Source organism: Sus scrofa, chromosome 8, assembly GCF_000003025.6.
Source record: "Sus scrofa isolate TJ Tabasco breed Duroc chromosome 8, Sscrofa11.1, whole genome shotgun sequence".
NCBI classification, from domain to species: Eukaryota; Metazoa; Chordata; class Mammalia; order Artiodactyla; family Suidae; genus Sus; species Sus scrofa.
This window is the reverse complement of record NC_010450.4, coordinates 5,429,449-5,444,589: the sequence shown is the minus strand read 5'-3', so window position 1 is coordinate 5,444,589 and position 15,141 is coordinate 5,429,449.

Here is a 15,141-nt window from a genome sequence, read left to right as displayed (position 1 = left end):
AGGTTTAACCTTTAACCCTTTTTAAGCATCAGGTTCAGTTGCATTAAATACACTCACGCTGTCGTGCAACCAACACCACCATCACTTCCAGAACCTGCTCCTCTTCCCCAACTGAAACCGGAACCCTCAAACACTACCCGCTCCCCCATGTCCGCTCCCCAGCTCCGGGCCCTCACCTTTCTACTTTCTGTTAGACTGGTTTGTTTTCCTTTGTTCTTGTTTTGTTCTAATGGTCACACCCACAGCACGTGCAAGTTCCCAGGCCAGGGATTAAATCCAAGCCACAGCTGCAGCAATGCCTGATCTTTTAACCCCCTGCACCAGGCCAGGGACCGACCGTGCCTCAGCAGAGAGCCTCAGCAGCTGCAGTCCGCTTCTCAACCCATATGCCACAGGGGGAACTCCGGTTTTTAAAAACATGCAAATGCCATGCATGAACCCTGGTAATACACTGGGCATTGTGATGGCCTTTTATCTAGGTCCTTTCATTCCATTTATTTTCTTAAATTTTACCGGAATAGAGTTGACTCACAAAGCCGTGTTGATTTCAGGTGCACAGCAAAGCGTGCGCGTGACACACACGCACACATCCATTCCCTCCATATGCCTTCCCCCTGTGTGTTAGGTCACTACACAGCATTGAGTAAATTTCCCTGTGCTCTACAGGGGGGCCCCACCACCCATCTTAGGCCAGCTTGGTTTAAGGCTTAAACTGAAGCCAGAGATCTAAGCTCTGTCACTTTCGAACTGTGTGACTTTCTCTCTTTCCTTCCCCACAGTCTCATCCTTCTCACACTCAAGGCTGAGGGGAGAAGGAAGTGGTTAAGATACGCAAAGCCCTTAGGCCAGCTGATACCTGGGGTAGAGAAAGCAATGAGACCCTACTGTTCAGCCCAGGGAACTATGTCCAATATCCTAGGATAGAACAAGATGGAAGATAATAAGAGAAAAAGAATGTATACACAGACACACACACACACAGACACACACACACACACCTGATTGGATCACTTTGCTGTATAGCAGAAATTGGCACAACACTGCAAATCAACTATAATTTAAAAAAGTGATATCAAAAAAAGAAAGAAAGCATTGTGGGATTGCTTTTCTCCTAATGTATGTGATTTCCAGCCCCAGAAACAAAGCACCCACCCTCAGCTCCCAACACACATGCACAGGCTGGATTCTGAGAGGCTCGGGCATCGGGACCCGCCATCTCCACCCCCAGGAGCAGGCCCAGGGCTGGGAGGACCCAGAGTCTGGATGGAATGGACAAATCACCGATGCCTGTTGCCTTTCCTCCCACGACACGGAGCCCTGGGAGGCCAGGGCTGCCGCAACGCTGCCATCGAGAAGCATCCACAGAAAGCGCCCTTCCTCGTCCTGGCCCCCTGGACTCCAGCGTCCGTGAGGTTAAGGCTTCCCCCCTCGGGAAGTCCTTTGAGTGTTTTGGCCCCGTTCTTTCAGGAAACCTCGCCGCCAGCACACACCCAGGGCAGGAAGTGGGCGAGAAGGACTTAGACGTAGGGCGGAAAGCATTTCACCTCTTCAGAAACCACTGCAGAAACTGGCTGCGTGTCCACGTTGCTGGCGCAGGGCGCCCTGCTAAGTGTGATCTCCTATTTTTTTTTTCTTTTTTCTTTGAATAGTTCCTTTCTTCCCTCATGAAGAGGCCATAGTTTCTGAGACTGAGGCTGGCTTGTGGCACAGAATCAGGACGGCAAGGAGGGCACACACGTGTTCTGAGCACTTGCGGTTGTAGCGTTCAATACTTGCTGAGCAAACAACCACCCCGAGAGACTAGAAATCCTCCTTTACACTTGAGACTTGCTGCTTCAAAGGGGCTGCAGGTCTTGCCAAAAATATGCTGCGGGTAATTGATGGTCTGGTAATAAAATCTAGATCCTTCCGGTCCCAGAGCTGATGCTCTCGTGGCATTCTGTGTATCTAAACCATCTTCCTTGGCTGGGGTCCCTAAGCACCAAATACACTCACATGGGCTGTGTTTACTTCTCACAGACATTCGGAGTGTTTTGTAAATTGAGCTGAATTCACTGATGCACAGGAGACGTAGGGCCCTAAACATAGTGTAAAATTATATCCTTGAAACATGTCCAAACAAAGGAGAAAAGGCTGAAAAAGCAGATGGAGGAAGCTCGCATACGTTTCCAGACAAATCACGCCGACTTCACACTGTTCTGTAGTTTTTCCTTGTTCTGTTTCAACTGCAGGGAGCGCTGGATTCTTATAATTTGCTTATTCATCTACTCAATAGAGAATGCAGCAGCCACTGAGTTAGTCTTTCGAAAAACGAACCAGGAGTTCCCGTGGTGGCGCAGTGGTTAACGAATCCAACTAGGAACCATGAGGTTGCGGGTTCGATCCCTGCCCTTGCTCAGTGGGTTAATGATCCGGCGTTACCGTGAGCTGTGGTGTAGGTTGCAGACGCGGCTCGGAACCCGCGTTGCTGTGGCTCTGGCGTAGGCCGGTGGCTACAGCTCCGATTGGACCCCTAGCCTGGGAACCTCCATATGCCGTGGGAGCGGCCCAAGATACAGCAAAAAGACAAAAAAAAAAAAAAAAAAAGAAAGAAAAACGAACCAGAAGAGGGATGGGAATTAATCAAGCCTTTCTCACCAGAGACACGGTGATAATCACCTCCTGTATGTGGATACCACGTTTATAAAACAAGGGCCCTTTGCAAATGACCTTATACACGAAACAGAAGGAGACCCACAGACGTGGAAAACACACTCTGGTTAGTAAAGGGGAAAGGGGAGGAGAGAGATAAATCAGGAGTCTGGGATTAACATAGACACACTATTGCATATAAAATACATAAACAATAAAGCCCTAGCGTATAGCACAGGGAACTCCAGTCAATATTGTGTAATAATCCATAAGCGAAAAGAATCTGAGAAGAATATATATATATTTAATACACACACACATATATATATAACTGAATCACTTTGCCATACACCTAGATGAACACAACATTATAAATCAACTATACTTCAATAAAAAACAAGCAAGCAAAAAGCATGTGCCTCATATGCGTCATTTTCCTCTGATCCCTGGGCTTCTGACCATGCTGTTCCCCTGCCTGGAATAGTATTTCCTGCTCTGAGCCCTCCTGCAATCTGGCTCAAACCACTGGGCATCTGGACTGGCCTTTCCCTGACAAGGCATGTTCTGACCCCAGGCAAGCTGAGCCAACTGCTGTACTCTCCCCGTGAGAGTCTCATGCTTACCTATCTTGACATTAGTCATAGATCTCTGCTTGGTTACTGTTCTTCTTTCCTGTACACCTTCTATGTTGCATACATCTGGATCCAGCACAGTGATTGACTCCAGAAATATTCCACGTGCTCCCCTCCTCTCCTGTATTTGATGTGTGAATGACTAGCAGATGGAACACATTTTATCAATAGCTGTTGTAAGTGACACACTCCTACAGGGTGTCCTGCAACAGCTTTCTCATCTTTGCTATTGATGTCACAATGGTTTTTGCCTGATGTTTTGTACAAATTGATCTGCATGCTGAAAAACAACTTTGCCTGGTGTTTTCCAGAGTAATCTTCACGTTTTCCTGCTTGAACTATCATTCAAACAAACAAACAAACAAAAACCAAAGACAACACACAGAATAGGAGAAAATCTTTGCAAACAAAGCAATAGACAAGGGATTAATCTCCAAAAAATATACAAACACCTCATGCAGCTTTACATCCAAAAAAAAAAATACAACTCAAAAAATGGTCAGAAGATCTAAATAGACATTTCTCAAAAGAAGACAGACAGATGGCTAAAAAACCCACGAAAAGATGCTCAATGTCACTAATTAGAGACATGCAAAGCAAAACTGCAATGAGGTATCACCTCACACCCGTCAGAATGGTCATCATCAAAAAGTCCACAAACAATAAATGCTGGAGAAGGTGTGGAGAAAAGGGAAGCCTCCTCCACTGCTGGTGGGAAGGTAAATTGGTACAACCACCATGGAAAACTGTCTGGAGGTTCCTTAAAAAACTACAGCGAGGACTACCATATGCTCCAGCCATCCCACTACTGGGGATACATCCAGAGACGACCATATTTGAAAAGGTACATGCACCCCAATGTTCACTGCAGCACTATTTACAATAGCTAAGACATGGAAGCAACCTAACTGTCCATCAACAGATGACTGGATTAAGATTGGTACATACATACAATGGGATATAATTCGGCCATAACAAAGACCAGAATAATGCCATTTGCAGCAACAGAGATGATCATACTAAGTCAGACAGAGAAACAAATACCTTATGATATCACCTACATGTGAAATCTAATAAAAAATGATGCAAAAGAACTTATTTATAAAACAGAAACAAACTCACAGAGCTCCAAAGCAATCTTATAGTTCCCATAGGGGAAAATGTGGTGGGAGAGGGAGGAATTGGGAGCATATGGGAGTAACACATACACGCTACTGTGTAAAATAGCCGATTAACAGGAACCTACTGTATAGCTCGGGGAAATCTACTCTAGTTTGTAGTAACCTGTATGTGAAAAAAGAACAGAAGAATAATCTACTCAAAGAAATGAATAGATTATTCTGTCTCATATGTATGTCACATATATATCTCTCCATTCTTTGAGTTCATTATATGTATGTGTGTGTGTGTGTGTATAAAACTGCACACCTGAAACTAATACATTGTAAGTCAACTATGCTCCAATAAAAATTTTCTTAAAATAAGTAAAATGAAACGATTCTCACATCCTTTCACTCATTGGGCTCATTCTTAAATTGATCTCATCCCTTTATCAAGTAGCTTGAGGGGCATCCTGGCTTCTTCTCAGGCTCCATCATCTGCCATGGGTTTTAGATGCATTTTTGTGGCAGCCTTGCCAGGGAAGTCCTGCAAACGTCGGTAGCGAGCGTCTCAGGGGGCTCCCCCACCCCCACCCCACCCTGCTGCTCATGTCTGCTTACCCCCTCTGACCATCAGTGACTCGGAATGGTGGTGAAAATGCAGTTGTGGTTAGATGTACATTTGGTTCAGGAGTCCCAGGGATGTCTGGAGTTCTGTGCTCTTATTTGCAGGCTCCACCGTGGGGTTGGGGGGCCTTTTAGCCCATGGCTGAGCCCTTGAACTTGTCAGCCTGTCAGCCGGAAGGTGCTTGGCATCACTCACCATCTCCAGCATTTCAGAACCACGCACCTTCCTAGCGCCATTAAATTGCACACATCACATGTCTTTCCTTCTTGATTTTAATTGTCGCACCCAGCCGTGACCACTTCCTGAGAGGTCTTGATAGGGTTTCATCAAAGGAATGAATAGATTATTCTGTCTCTGAGTCTTACGGTTCAGATTTTAAAAATGGAAAAACAGTCTGTGTCAGATGGTTAAAATAAACAAAGGTTCATAACACACTTATTATCCTAAAGAGCATGTAGTAATGGCTCTAAAAGTGGGGAAATGGTGGCGTATGTTCTTAGTCCTTACGGGGACAGGAAAGAGTGAGACGGGCTGGGACCTGGGACCCTTGGCTGCAGTGCTGGCACCGGGATAAAGGCCTCCTCGAGCAGCAGAATGGGAACAGACTGCAATGGACTAACACTAACCGCATGCACGTGCTGTTGGGACAAATGATGAAAAACATGGTACGAAAAGGCCAGAACCCAACCGCCACTTCTGAGGTGCCAGGAGCAAAGGCAGGGTCCTGAGGATGATCCCGGCGGGCACATGGGACCAGCGGGGGTGGGCAGACCACCCAAACCATCCTTCTGGCCCCACCTACTGAGCCATGCCCACCCCCACCCCAGTTGAGAGACCAGTTCCACCCCACTCCCCACCTCAGGGAAACTGTTACTTGGTTTCACTTCTTCCTCCAGCAGCACAAGCCCCAATAAAGCCTTGTCTGAATTCCTCGTGTGGCCTCTTAGCAATTTGTATTGATTAAAGGGTCCAAGAACACAAGCTGGGAGCAGAGAATCAGGCAGATGGGAGGAGGGAGTTATGAAAAGGGGAACAATGGCATGCACAGTAGTTCCTCCAAAATCCACTATGTATGTAGTGCCTGACCCTTGGATGCCCTAAGGGAGGAAGGGTTTAGAGGAAAAACTCTTCCCGTTGTCAGAGCTGGGCAGTAAGAGGGGGCATTTTCAGGTGAAGAGATGGCTGAGCTGGGCCCTGGAGGCTGGTGGCCCTGCCCCATCCCACCGCCCCAGGCCAGGAAGAGGCACCAGGCATTCCTAGAAAAACACACTTGGTCTCTACTCAGTGGGCTAAAGGATCTTTGAAAAGACTTTCAAAGGCAACAAAATTAGAACGCCTTGGCATCAGAAATGCAAATTATAATAAGTATAAAATTTTAAAAAATTCAAGTATATTTTCAAAAAGTTATTTTACTTCTACAAAGTTCGTAATATCAAGCTAAAAGGCAGCATGTACATTATACTGGGAGAAAAAATTAAAATTCTTTAATGGAAATAATTTATTACTTTGAAAAAGCAGTGAAATCTCATTTGACTCTTTTATGAAAGAAAATAATTTTGATTTGTGCATTCAAGGTTCACCTAGTTGCTAAAATGAAGACTCTGTATCCTACTCTGAACAAACTCTGTGTAGACTTACACATACCCAGCTAAGCACGAGATGAATATTTAGCAACGCAAAACGTTCTTCAAACACCCCATGGGGCTCTTGTCAAGATCTGGCCATTGATGAGCACCTCTGGATCTGCATATCGGAGCCAAAAGGAAGCAAGAAATGGGTCTTCCATCGAGCAAGGAGACAACACTTTGTCATGCAAGAATCTGATGGTTCTTGCTCACAATCCGGGGCAGGGATCCTACAGGCTGACTTTGCCTGCTCAAAGCCTCCTTTCTCTCGGAAGCGCTGTCTGTCTAACATCAGTAGGGAATCAACTTACACATCTTGGAAGCACTGGCCTGCAGCCACATTTTATTTTTAGCAGATAATGCCAGAGATGCCAAGAAGCGTTTCCAGGTTTTCTGACCCATCTTTGGGATCATGGGATGTTCTGTGCCAGCTCCGCAGTGGCAAAGGCCGCATGCTTTCTAACAAATTGCGATGTGTTTATGCTTTGCCAGGCTCTCTGAAAGTGGGGTCCCAGTCCAGGAACCCCACATGTCTTGGTCTCAAGGAGATACACTTTTTTTTCTATTAGATTTTGATCGAGGGTGGTTAACTGCATCCTGGATCACGTGATTTTAGTTAGTGTTTAAGGACATTTTTGATTTTTTAGAGTACTTATCACTCCCTGAATTTTTTTTTTAAAAGCTTAGTTTCTTGCCCATCTTTGTTCTTAGAATGTAAACTATTTGCAGGGAGATTTTTTTTCCTGTTTTCTTCCCTGCCTTGAGCAGCACGTTGTAAGATCCTGAAGAGTGTATAATGAATGACTGCAAAACTAAACAAAGGTCCCTTGATGCCTGGGTGTGGGGGCCACTTAGGAGCCTGCCGGGAGCCCTGCCATAGCCAGGACAATCGATCCTAAAATAGATACAGATTTGCTCCACCTGCCCTTCATTTTTTCACTCACTCCCTCCCTCACTCACTGGATCCATTTGCCTGTGTAATGTGACGACCGGACTCAAAACTGACTGAGGGCTTAATTAGGCTGCTTGAACAGGCAGTGCGGGGGGTATGGGTCCCCACTCCTGAATGGGGGCGGCACTTTCTCTCCACTTCCCATGACCAGAGGGACTTCTTTTTTTCCTATGTACTCTATCCTCACGATGTAGCTCATTTTCTATTTTTTATTTTTATTTTTAATTGAAGTATATTTAATTTACAATGTTGCGTTAGTTTCACATGTACAGCAAAGCAATTCAGTTATATTTATATATGTTTTATTATATATAATATATATCAATATGACAAAGAATACATATATATTATATATAATTATATAGTGTACATATAGATTATATAGTATATATACTATATATCATATGTATTCTTTTTAATATTTTCCATTATAATTTATTAATATTAGTCCATATTCAGATATTGAGTATAGTTCCCTACAGTATACAGTAGGACCTTGTTGTTTATGTATTTTATATATAGTAGTTTTGTATCTCGTTCATCTCAAACTCTTAATTTATCCCAGCCCCACGTCCTTTCCCCTTTGGTAACCGTACATTTGTTTTCTATGTCTGAGTCTGCTTCTGTTCTGCATATAAGTTCACTCATTTCATACTTTAGATTCCACGTGTAAGTGATATATGACATTTGTCATTCTCTGACTTACTTCACTTAGCTCTAGGAATTCCATTTTGGGGAACACTGGGGGGTGTCAATCTCTGAAATCTTCCTGCTCCAACATTCCAAAGGAATGGCAGGTGGGCCAGGGCTGTAAAGGGCATGGGCTTTTAAGTAAAGCAGATGTTGCTGAGCCCAAGCTTGGGCTGCTCACTACACAAGAGGCCAGTCAATCAAGAGGCAAGTTCTTGAGACAAGGAAGAGCAACTTTATTTAGAAAGGCAGCAAACAGAGATGATGGTGGACTCGTGTCCCAAAGAGCCATCTTCCCCAAGTTAGCATTCAGGCTTTTTTTAAGGGAAGAGGGTGTGGTTGGTTGCAGCAGACTTCTTCATGCTGGAATCCTTTGTTCTTGCAGCTGTCCACACAGGTCAGGTCAAAATGTCTCTGTAAACGTCCAGAGACAAATGTTATTCTCTGTTCTGCAAATTGCTATCTCTTGTAAATGGAAAAGTGTGATGCTTTTAAAGGTAAGAGCCTTGAGAATGGGCCATCTTGTAATATTTCAGGCTCTGGACAACATTGCAGTAAAAGCAATAGAATACAAAGTTTAAAGTAAAAGAAGCAGATTCAATACAGAGTCGGATTTATTCTCCCCTGTTACAACATGCATTTAAATTCAATCTATCTGTCCTACCAGTTTACATGTACTCGGATGAAATATTTGTTTCCTGTGGTTGTCATGAACATATCACAAACGAAGGGGCTTCAAACAACACAGTCGTATCTTCTCACAGTTCTGGAGGCCAGAAGGAAGTCAAGATCAAGGTGTCCGCAGGGGCAGTTGCCCTTGGAGGCTTCTGAGGGAGAACCTGCCCCGCACATCTCTCAGCTTCAGGTGGTGTTTGACTTGTAGACGCGTCACTCCATCTCTGTCCCTGTCGCCATGTGTCCTTCTCCCTGTGTATCTTCAGCTCTGAATTCCTCTCTTCTTATAAGGACAGGTGCCCATCCTAACCCAGTTTGACCTCAATTTCACTTGATTACACTGTCAAGAACCCTATTTCCAAATAAGGCCACATTTATAGACTGCGGGTATTAAGACTTGAACATATCTTTCTGGAGGACACAGTTCTACCCATTAAGGTAAGTTGCTTAACCTCTCTGTACTCACTGTCTTATCTGGTAAAACAGGCATGAAAATAAGGCCAAGAGGATTAAATGCTAACCTGTGTCAGATGCTTAGCTCAGGCCATGGCACATATTATGCACCTGGTAAAGGGTAGCTGGGATTGTTGGTGAGTGGACGTGACCAGCCAGAGGCTAGGGCCCTGGGTCTACCAGGTGGCCTCGGATATTTCTAAGGCTTTGTGATACATGCACTGTCGCTTATAGAGATGGAGGTTCAGGTGCTGTCACATGGACTTGTGGCCCAGAGAAATGTCACCACCAACAAAGGAAATGCTTGAGGCTTTCCCAGTTTTAGTTGGGGAATGGGGCCCAGAAGGGAAGACCTAGAGCTCATGGCTATAAACTCCCAGAAGAACAACCGAGGTTCTCCTAGAGAGGGAAAAAACACGGACTATGGATCACGGAGGTCAGGGTTTGACTCTCCAACCACCACCCACTGGCTGCATATGCACCTGTGCTGGTGACGCCTCTGAGCCCTGGTTTCTTCCCTTCCTAGTCCCACCCTCCCAGGCGTGTGATACTCCTGCCACTAATTTCATTATTCACAGGCTATCATCACCCAACACCGTGTTAGTCTTGCTACCCTTATTACTTTAAACAAAGCGTTCTTTTCCAGCTTGAATAACAGTAAGAAAGGATTTGATTTTGTCTTCACTGATACCTTCCCCATCCCCTTCCTTCCTTTACGCGGAGCCAAGTTTCTGAACTTTCACGTTTTCCTTCTCCCCGAAGCTCTTCTTCCAACATATTTTGTAGGACAGGTCTGGATTCCTTCTGTTTTTGTTTGTCTGAGAATTCTTATTTCCCCTTCCTTTTGGAGGATAATTTTGCTAGATATAGAATTCTTTTTTTGTATATATAATGATTTTTATTTTTTTTCATTATAGTTGGTTTAGAATGTTCCATCAATTGTTTACTGTACAGCATGGTGACCCAGTTACACATACATGTATAGATTCTTTTTTCTCACATTATCATGCTCCATCATAAGTGACTAGATATAGTTCCCAGGGCTATACAGCGGGATCTCATTGTTTATCCACTCCAAAGGCAATAGTCTGCATCTATTAACCCCAAGTTCCCAGTCCATCTCACTCCCTCCCCTCCCCCTTGGCAACCACAAGTCTATTCTCCAAGTCCATGATTTTCTTTTCTGTGGAAAGGTTCATTTGTGCCATGTATTAGATTCCAGATATAAGTGATATCGTATGGTGTTTGTCTTTCTCCTTCTGACTCACTTCACTTAGTATGAGAGTCTGGTTCCATCCATGTTGCTGCAAATGGCATTATTTTGTTCTTTTTGATGGCTGCATAGTATTCCATTGTATATATATATATATATATATATATATATATATATATATACCACATCTTCCTAATCCTTTCATCTGTCGATGGACATTTAGGTTGTTTCCATGTCTTGGCTATTGAAAATAGAGCTGCAATGAACATGCGGGTGCATGCGTCTTTTTCAAGGAACGTTTTGTCCGGACATATGTCCAAGAGTAGGATTGCTGGGCCATATGGTAGTTCTGTGTATAGTTTTCCAAGGCACCTCCACACTGTTCTCCATAGTGGCTGTACCATCTTCCATTCCCACCAGCAGTGCAGGAGGGTTCCCTTTTCTCCACACCCCCTCCAGCATTTGCTATTTGTGGACTTATCAGTGATGGCTATTCTGACTGGTGTGAGGTGGTATCTTGTGGTAGTTTTGATTTGCATTTCTCTAATAATCCGTGATGCTGAGCATTGTTTCATGTGCTCGTTGGCCCTCTGTAGATACAGAATTCTTGATTGGTGGGGGTGGGGATGCAGCAAAGCAAGAAAAATTGGAGGCCATGACTGCAATAACGTACTACTTAATCTACTAATGGCCCATGCCTGGCTCGTAGGATCTGGGGCTCTGCATTGTGGTTGACCTGCAATTTGATGTATGTCGTCCTGGTGGCAGCCCATTCTCTTTTGAAAGGCCTTTTTATCTTACAGAAGGAAATGTCGCTTTGCGAATCCTGCTTAACTCTGCGATGGAGAATCTGCATTCAATATTCCTAGCTTCCTTTGCAGCTAGGACAAATGATGGGACCTAAATCCCACCAATTAGATGCGACTAAAGGACATTTGTCTTCAGAAGCAAGAGATTAGGGGCAGGATTACACTTGTTCAGTATCTCCAATGCCAGTACCTGGAAACAATGGATTGTGCCTGCAGCCTGTTCCATGGGGAGTTATGATCTTGGTGACTGGCTGCACCATGGCCTGTTCAGTTCTCTGGTCGCCCCAGGGATTGCATAAGCTAATGAATCTCCTTTAATACTTTCCTTTTATGCTTTTCTGACCTAGGTTGCATTCTGTTCTTTGCAGCAAAGAATCCTGATTATGCACTTGCCTGTAAGTGTAACTTTCTCCCCTCTAATGACTGCCATTCCCACCTACCTCCAAGACTTGTGTAAATATAATACTATAATGCTGCAGCCATCTGACAGCAGCTAGGTGCCACGAGCTTGGGGACCGTGTTTGCTTTATTTCTCACCAAATGCCTAGCACTTAGCACTTAGAGCCTGGAATGTAGTAGGTGCTCCATGAATACTGGCTGAAAAACACTGCTCAAATCATCACAACGTACACTGGTAATCACCATCAGCAGCATCCCACAGCAGGCCCCTCATGCTTCTGATTAAGCGGATTGCATCCAGGTGTCTCTGAAGTCAGAAAATAAACTCCACAGTTGCAGACCAGACTGGAAGACCGTGCTGTTTCCTGATGAGCAATCAAGTGGACCTGAGCAGATCAGATCAGGTTCTGCCAGCAACAATTCACAGATGAATAGAAAGAACTAAAGCTCCATGCTGCTGTTTTTTGGGGGGGAGCAAGGCTTCCAAAATTCCAGTGGACAGTCACAGAAATCCTTTTATACTTATGTATTAAATACCAAGGCAAGGGTAACATTTTATTTTATTTTTATTGAAGTATAATTGATTTACTAGATTGTATTAATTTCTGCTGTACAGCAGGGTGACTCAATTGTACACACGCACCTACACACCCATTCCTTTCTGTTTTTGCTTTTTAGGGCCGTCTCTACAGCATATGGCAGTTCCCAGGCTAGGGGTCGAACCGGAGCTGTAGCTGCTGGCCTACACCACAGTCACAGCAATGCCAGATCCGAACCACGTCTGCAACCACGTCTGCCACGTCTGCAATCACGTCTACACCATGGCTCATGGCAACACCGGATCCTTAACCCACTGAGCGAGGCCAGGGATTGAACCCACAACCTCATGGTTCCTGGTCGGATTTGTTTCTGCTGCGCTGCTACAGGAACTCCTGGTTGTGTTTCATAGATAAGTTCATTTGGGTCATATTTTAGATTCCACATATAAGTGATGTCATATGGCATTTGTCTTTCTTTTTCTGACTTACTCCACTTAGTATGATAATCTCTAGAACCATCCATGTTGCTGCCAATGGTATTATTTCATCTTTTCAATGAGTGGTCTTCCATTACGTGTATATACCACATCTTTATCCATTCATCTGCTGTTTAGGTTGTTTCCATGTCTTGGCTGTTGTGAATGGCCCTGCTATCAACATAGGGGTACTTATATCTTTTCAAGTTAGAGTTTTGCCCAGATATATGTCCAGGAGCAGGATTGCTGGATTATGTGGCAACTCTATTTTTAGTTTTTTTGTGGCTCCTCCATACTATTTTTCATAGTGGTGACACCAACTTACATCCCCATAGGGTGACGTTTTAAATTGCGTACTAATAGATCTCTAGCACAAGTTTGAAGTTATCGCATTGAAGCTGGTATTTTGATGGACTAGAGTCTCCCAGTATTGACAGTGACATTTGGGAGGGACATTTCTTTGTTTGGGGAGCTATCCTGTGCATTGTAGACTGTTTAAAAGCACCTCTGGTCTCTACCCACTATATGCCAGCAACACAACTGCACCCACTCCATACCAGTCATGACAATCAAAAATGTCTGCCGGAGTTCCCATCGTGGCGCAGCAGAAGTGAATCCTACTAGGAACCTTGAGGTCACGAGTTCGATCACTGGCCTTGCTCATTGGGTTAAGGATACGGTGTTGCTGTGAGCTGTGGTGTAGGTTGCAGACACGGCTCGGATCTGGTAGTGCTGTGGCTCTGGTATAGGCTGGCAGCTATAGCTTCTATTCGACCCCTCACTTGGGAACCTCCATATGCCATGGGTGTGGCCCTAAAAAGCAAAAAAAAAAAAAAAAAAAAAAGAAAGAAAGAAAAGAAAGTCTCCAGACATCGTCAAATTTTGCCTGGGTGGGGATCACTGTGATTGAGAACTGCTGAGCTAGAACAGTATTTTTCAAGCTACCAAATCAGCATCTATTCATACATTTTGAGCCCTTGGTAGGCAGCAGGTGCTCTGTTGGGTAAGTCAATTCAAAGTTCACAACAATGCTCTAAGGTAGGAAACATTATCCCCATCTTACAAATAAAAAGTTGGAAGGAAGTGAGGTGTTTGAGAAGAAGGAGTGAGTGGTCCAGCAGCCAGGGTGGGTTCGGATCGCAAGCAGAACTTCTCATTTCCAGGCTGGAACTTTGACCCTGCAGAAGCCCAGGTTCATTGCTAATCAATCTCAATTACTCTGCACACCAAAGAAGTGGACCTAGAGTGAACATGCCTTGAGGACCCCGACAACCGACGGATGAACTTCCCCAAAGCAAAGCAGGAATTCGTGGTCATGTTGAAGTCGGCAGAAACAAAGATAGTTCTTTCTGGAGACCATCTCTGAGGAGATGCTGAAGACTCAAAGATTCAGATGTCATCAGGCTTCATCCTGTTTCAGCTTCCACTGCATTGCTTTTATTTACCATTGCTTCCTTTTCGTCATGGGCTTGTGAGGGCTGGCATGTGGACTTACTCATTTCTGTGCCTACTGGTGCCTGGCATGTAATAAGCACCTGTTTGTTGAATGAATGAGTGACTAACCGAAAGGGAATTAGGAGAGAGGAAGAAGGCGGTGAGTGTGTTACATCTCTTTGATCCCCCTGAGAGGGTCCCACCCCATCCTTTGTTTGGAAGACCCTTGGCTAAGACCTCACCTCGGTGTTCCCAAGGGACCCTCAGTTCTGAGAAACAACGGGACAGAATTTTAGGAGTGGAAGAATACTTAGACATGATCTCATCCATAGACAGTCTGTTTCGTGAATCATCCCTATCGCATTCCTGACTTGCCCATTAAACCCCTTCATTTGCTCATTCACTCTCTCACTGTGCTGGCGTCGGTTATGGCCTATTTGCTCTGGATGTAAGAGTGGGTGACGATCTTGGACTTCGTCCGATCTATAGTATTAAATAATGGGCTAAACTGCCGAACTAAAGAAACGCTGATAACTATGATCGTTAACTATACTAGTTAACTACGACAGTGTGTCACCCTCTCTTAACAGTCCACCGCCGGCAGAGCCGTCTTCTGTGTGACGTTGTCTAGGGACCTGGGCTCCTTTTATCTGGTTGTCCTGCTCCTTCCTAGGGTGTGGTCCTCTCCCGCAGGGGGCAAGCTGGCTCACACGTTCATGTGGGTACCACAGCCTACAGAAAAGGGTGCCCTCATTATACACATCATTTCTCACATCCTATTGGCTGGAACTTAGTCACATGGCTACACCTACCTGCAGAGGAAGCTGGGAAATGTAGTCTCTAGCCAGGTAGCCATGTGCTCAGCCAAAGCTGTGTGTGTGTGTG